The 6,813-nt window shown below is 36.8% G+C and overlaps 1 pseudogene; it reads right to left on the bottom strand.

Annotated features, from left to right (window-relative positions):
- Positions 1–5,114: 5,114 nt before the first annotated feature.
- On the bottom strand, positions 5,115–5,293 carry LOC113891951 (annotated as a pseudogene).
- Positions 5,294–6,813: the final 1,520 nt, after the last annotated feature.

Genomic DNA, 6,813 nt, shown 5'->3' with positions numbered 1-6,813 from the left:
CTGTTCAGATTTTCCTGACTATCCTGCTCATTCTTTATCAAGTATTTATCTCCATTATAACATTTACCACAATCCATCACTATTTACATTTAAAAATTTTGCTCACCTGTTTATTGTTGGTAGACTATAAGCTCTGTGGGGGCAGGAATCTTGCTATGAAGTGTTGTGTCTTCATAGTCCAGTACCATTAGCTGCACATAGAAGGGTTCACTAAATATTTGCTGAAGGGAGGAAGAGGTATGGGAAAAAGGAAGAAAATGAAGAAGGAAGGAAGGAAAGATGTGGGTAACAGATTAATGCCCTCAAGTCCAAATCATTAATGAAATTTGTTAGGATGACTGTAACATATCTTAGGGCTTCCCTGATAGCTCAGACTGTAAAGAATCCACCTGCAATGCAGGAAACTTGGATTCAATACTTAATCATGAACACTTAATTCATCAAGTGTTTCTAGCTTCTTGCCTTCAGATAAATTGTAGGAATGTACTTTCTGGTCCCTGTTTTTGTTGGGTGGGGCCACGTGGCTATTTCTAGTTAATGGGTAATGGGTGGTGATGGAAGTGTTATATGTAATTCCCAGACAAGATCATATAATTACTGATGCAAGGTCTTTCAAAGATTTTTTTCCTCTGCCATAGTTTCACCAAAGAAAGCTATAGCCTTTATGTTGCTTTTTATTATTGTTTGTTGTTTATGTGTTTAGGGGCTTCCCTGTTTGCTCAGATGGTAAAGAATCTACCTGCAATGCAGAAGACTCGATTTGATCCCTGGGTGGAGGAGGTCCCCTGGAGAAGGGACTGGCAACCCACTCTAGTATTCTTGCCTGGAGAATCCCCATGGACAGAGGAGCCTGGTGGGCTACAGTCTGTGGGGTTGAAAAGAGTCAGCTATGACTGAGCAACTAAGCACAGTGCAAACATTTCCCCCAATTATTAAATTTTGATGAATTTGTGTAGCATTTGCTTCATTTTATAAACCTATTACTTCAACATATCTTGGAAATCTATTTTTATTAACTCTTCATCATTCATGTATTCACTCGGCAAGAATCTACTATGTATCAGAGACTCTACCATGTTCTTGGGATCGATCAGTGAACGAAAGAGACCATAGTGTTCACCCTTTCAAAGCCTGCATTCTAGAGTTGTAGAGATAGACAATAGATATAATATTTATTGTGCAAAGGCTCTGAGGAAGACACCTCACTGGTCTGTTGTCATGACTCCAAGGGTGCCCATGTGACTACAGAGAGTGATCCTGGGGAGAGTAAGGAGAGGAAGTCAGAGAGGTAGGTAACTGTGTCCTAATCATTCAGGGCCTTCCAGAATCATATAAAACCTTGTTTTATGCTGAGGCACATGGGGCATCATTGAAGAGCTTTGAGCACAGGAGGGGTATTGTCTGACTTAAGATTTTAAGAGGACTCTGTGGTTGTCATGTTGCAACTAGATTGGAGGATGCAGGAGTATAAGTTGGGAGACTTGTGTGTGTGTGTGTGTGTGTGTGTGTGCATGCATGCCCTCTGTTGCATTTGACTCTTTGTGACCCTATGGACTGTAGTCCACTGTAGGCTCCTCTGTCCATGGAATTTTCCAGGCAAGAATACTGGAGTACTTGCCATTTCCTGTTCCAGGGGATCTGCCAGACCCAGGGATCAAACCTACATCTCTTGGGCCTCCTGCATTGGCAGGCATATTCTTTACCACTGCACCACCTGAGAAGCTCATGGAAGACTTGTAAGAGGGTATTACAATCATTCAGGTGAGGCACCCATATTTATCAGTTAACTCTAAATACATCAGTAGACTTATTCCAAACTCCTTTCATATTGTTAAATAGTAGGGCCAGTTCTCTATGACTGATTCACATTCAAAGTATTCTCTTCTCTTCCTTCCCCTCACGGCCTTACATAAAGATGTGTTATCTTTTAATTGTACATTGCCTGTAATTTTCTTGTTATGAGGCAAGAAAAAAATGACTTATTTTCATAACTCCTTTTTAGGTAATATTTTCAATTCATTATTCTTTCATGAGCAGTTCATTTTCCTAGATCTTTTCAAATATATACTACTTTGAAAGGCAATTATGAATTCTTTTGTTAACATTTTTGTTAATCACTTTATCCATTTTGGCTTCATATTTTTTGTTCTTTTTGTTCTTTTTAGCAGACATTTTTCTACAATGAATGTCTTGCATTTTAAACTAGGTCTTTCTTTGACTTCAATCCCAATATGAATTTTTTTCTGAATACATTTTTTAGTACATGAATTCATTATAAAGTAAAAATAGATGTTTCTTTTGATACTTAAAAAGTCAAAAAAGTCTATCATCTGTTATGATTTAATTAGAATGCAGTCACTATTTCTCTGCATTTAAAAATTCTTTCTAGTATAATACTCATCCATTTCAAATCTCAATGTTATTTTGAAACATAATTTATTATTTTGTATTTCTATTTCATTCTCTTGAAGCCTCATTAATTTTCCTTTATCAACTGCTCATTTCTTGTCCCTTGTTGACTCATGTGGATGGTATCAATTTTGATGTTTACTTATATATTTCTCATTAATTTTTGGTTCATACTGAAACACTTGAAAAAAATCTTATTAAACTAAAACATTTAAAAACTAAAACAAAAAAGAAATTGAGATATAACTTATGAAGTGAAGTGTTAGTCGCTAAGTCATGTCTGACTCTTTTGCAACCCCATGGACTGAGGAGCAGGCAAGAACACTCCAGGCAAGAATACTGAGTGGGCAGTCATCTCCTTCTCCAGGGGGTCTTCCCGACCCAGGGATTGAACCCAGGTCTTCTGCTTTGCAGGGGGATCCTTTACAGTCTGAGCCACCAGGGAAGCCCTATAACTGACATACAACATTATACTAATGTCAGGTGTAGAGCATAATGATTTGATATCTGAATATACTGCTAGATGGTATCCATCATAAGTCTAGTTAACTATCTGTCACCATATATAGTTACAAATTTTTTAATATTAATAATTTTAATTTATTATAATTTTGATTTTAATCATAAAAATTTTAATATTTATTCTCTTAGAAACTTCCAAATATGAAATATAGTATTATTAATGATGATCACTCTGCTGTACATTACATCCCCTTGGATTATTTCTTTTATAACTGGAAGTTTTTGCTTTCTGACTCACTTTACCCATTTCTCCCATCTCCTCCTTCCCACTCCCCAATCTGGGACCCAGCTGTCTGTTCTCTGTATCTATGAGCTTGGTTTTAGATTCCTCATATAAATGGGCTCCTATTGTGTTTGTCTTTCTCTGTCTGGTTTGTTTTACCTAATGTAATCCCCACAAATCCATCCATGTTGTTGAAAATGACAATCACTTTTTATGTCTAAATAACATTTCATTATATATACATATGTGTGTATCACATTTTTTAATCCATTGATCCATGAACACAGATTGTTTCCATATCTTGATTGTAAATAATGCTTCATTGAACATGGGAATGCATATATCTTTTCTAGTTGGGTATTTTTGTTTTCTTTAGATAAATACCCAGAAGTGGAATTTCTGTATCATGTGATAGCAGCACATTTAATTTTTGAGGAACCTCTATACTGTTTTCCACAGTGACTACACCAATTTACTTTACTGCCATTAGTGTGGAGAAGGCAATGGCACCCCACTCCAGTACTCTTGCCTGGAAAATTCCATGGACCGAGGGGCCTGGTGGGCTGCAGTCCATGGGTTTGCTAGTAGTCAGACACGACTGAGCGATTCACTTTCACTTTTCACTTTCTTGCATTGGAGAAGGCAATGGCAACCCACTCCAGTGTTCTTGCCTGGAGAATCCCAGGGAAGGGGGAGCCTGGTGGGCTGCTGTCTATGGGGTCGCACAGAGTCGGACACGACTGAAGCTACTTTAGCAGCAGCAGCAGCCATTAGTGTACAAGGGTTGTCTTTCTCCACATCCTTCCTCATCAGCATTTCCTATTTCTAGCTTTTTTAGTAATATTCACTCTAATAGCTGTCAGGTGGTATTTCACTGTGATTTTGATTTGGATTTCCTAATGATTTGTGATGTTGAGCACCTTTTCATGTACCTGATGGCCTTCTCTATGTCTTCTTTGGAAAAATTAATATTCAGGTCTTCTGCCCATTTAAAATCATTGTTTTTTTTAACTGAGTTGTTCTGATTCTTTGTATATTTTGAATATTAACCCTTGATCCTTTATGTTTTGCAAAGATTTTCTCCCATTCAGTAGGTTGCCTTTTAATTTTGCTGATGGTTTCCTTTGCTGTGTAGAAATTTTACTTTGATGTAATCCAACTTGTTTATTTTCAACTTCATTGCCTTTATTTCTAGTATAAAATTTAAAAAAATCATTATAAAAAATAATTCAAGGAATTTGTGACTTGTGCTTTCTTCTAGGAGTTTTATGGTTTCAGGTCCTACATTCAAGACTTTAATCCACTTTGAGTTAATTTTTGCATATGGTATAAGTTAGTGGTCCCATTTCATTCTTTTGCATGTGGCTTTTTGGTTTTCCCAACACCATTTATTGAAGAAGCTTCCTTTCCCCATTGTATATTCTTGGCTCCCTTCTCATAATTTAATTAACTATATATATAAGTGGGTTTATTTCTGAACTCTCTATTCTGTTCTATCAATTTATGTGTCCAAAACTATTATTTCTTAAATTTAAGTGGTATTGGGTGGTGTTGGGGGTAGCATTGTAGTTATGAATCCAGAAAAGAAATTTTTGTTTACTCTGTATGAATGAATGTTAACATTCTCTTGCAAATATATAAAATATTTCAATGTGCTCATTAACTTAAACCAAAGATTATATGAAGACTTTCCTCTCATGAGAAGAAAGAGGGGAAAAAGTATAAATTGGCTTAACGAAGATTACTAATAATTCTGTAGTTAAATTTTAAAATAAAAAAACCTACTCATTTCTAAGCTGTTAAATTCCCATAAATAAAGAATAAAGTTAATAAAATTCTCATATGAACTGATGTCACCAATTTATTGTTTCAATTTTACATTTTTTGCAATTTCACATATTCCTCCAGTTTGTAGGCAAATTAGAAAGTACTTTAAAGCTTATTTTTTGTCCTTTGTTTTACTCAGGCAGTGTCCTCTCCCTCTTGCTCCCCAAAGGAAAAGAAGAATGATCATCAGTGGCAAATGGCAGTTGCAGAACCAACACCAAAAAGCAGCTTCACACTCACAAGGGAACACTGAGCTTCTTATTTAGGGATTCAGGTGCTCTACACATTCAGAGAAACTTCTTTCATAATGAACTAGGGATTGAACCCGGGTCTCCAGCATTGAAAGCGGACGATTTTACTGTCTGAGCAATGAGGGAAGCTCATAGAAATGATCCTTGAAATTTGAAATTTCTATTTTTGGTGCAGATGGTTCTGACTTAGGGTGGTTCCATGATTTTTCTGCTTTACAATGATGCAAAAAGCAATATTCATCCAGTGAAAACCATACTTCCAGTCTTGAATTCTGATCTTTTCCAGGGTCTAGTGATTTGTCTTACTTACTCTCTTATGGTGCTGGGCAGCTGCAGTGCCACAGCTTCCAGCTGGCCACATGATCATGGGGGTAAATAGCTCATACACTTATAACTATTCTGCTCCCATTCAACCATTCTTTTTTTTTTTTTTTTTCTTTTCCTTAGCGTAGTCAATAAATTTCATGAGATATTAAACATTGTATTATAAAATAGACTTTTGCTAGTTGATTTTGCCCAACAGGAGGTTAATGTATGTGTTCTGAGTATGCTTAAGGTAGGCTGCACACAGCTATGATGTTCTATAGATTAGGTTTACTAAATGGAGTTTCAACTTATAATGGCCTTATTGAGACTTGTGAAAGTGAAAGTTGCTCAGTCGTATCCAACTCTGTGACTCCATGGACTATACAGTCCATGGAATTCTCCAGGCCAGAATACTGGAGAGGATAGCCTTTGCCTTCTCCGGAGGATCTTCCCAACCCAGGGATCAAACCCAGGTCTCCTGCATTGCAGGTGGATTCTTTACCAGCTGAGCCACAAAGACTTAATCCCATGGTAAACTGAGAAAGATCTGTGTTATTCTTCTCCTCAGTCTATATAGGGCACTTACTACATATGCTAGATGTACATATTTATTGTCTGAATTGTAGCTAAATTAAGAATTAAAAGGTGCACTACTAATAATCATCTGGGATAATGGGTGTAATTGTGACATTCCCTAGCACACAAAGCATTTGTCTGAAATGTGGGAGACCCAAGTTTGATCCCTTGGTTGGGAAGATCCCCTGGAGAAGGAAATAGCAACCCACTCCAGTTTTCTTGCCTGGAGAATTCCATGGACAGAGGAGCCTGCCAGGCTGTAGTCCATGGGGTAACAAAGAGTCAGATACAGCTGAGCCACTAAGCCAGCACATCAGAACATCTGCTCACCCTATAGACATGTATTAGAAATTTGTTCCCACCATTTTCATGTACTGAAGAGAAACAAGTTTCCAGAATAGTATGGTAGGAACACTTCTATCTTTTCTCTGCCTCATCTCTTATCCATCCCTTGAAGAAGAAGAGATTGATGAGTTTGGGAGAAAGCTGAGCATGAAATCTCCAAGTATAATGACTGCTAAAGCAACCAATATAATACTTGATACCTCCCAAAATAAAGATTTCCCCAGAAAGTTTATTCTTTATTTCCCCAGAAGTTTCTGATATTTTATAAAATAAATTTGCTTGATAATTCTAAATTTAAATATCCATATGGAGTTCTGAAAAATTAAATTTAAAAATATCTCTCTCTTCCCTACA

This window comes from Bos indicus x Bos taurus, chromosome 4, assembly GCF_003369695.1.
Source record: "Bos indicus x Bos taurus breed Angus x Brahman F1 hybrid chromosome 4, Bos_hybrid_MaternalHap_v2.0, whole genome shotgun sequence".
Classification (NCBI taxonomy): Eukaryota; Metazoa; Chordata; class Mammalia; order Artiodactyla; family Bovidae; genus Bos; species Bos indicus x Bos taurus.
Note: the sequence above shows the minus strand (reverse complement) of the source record. Positions and strands in the feature narration are given on the sequence as shown.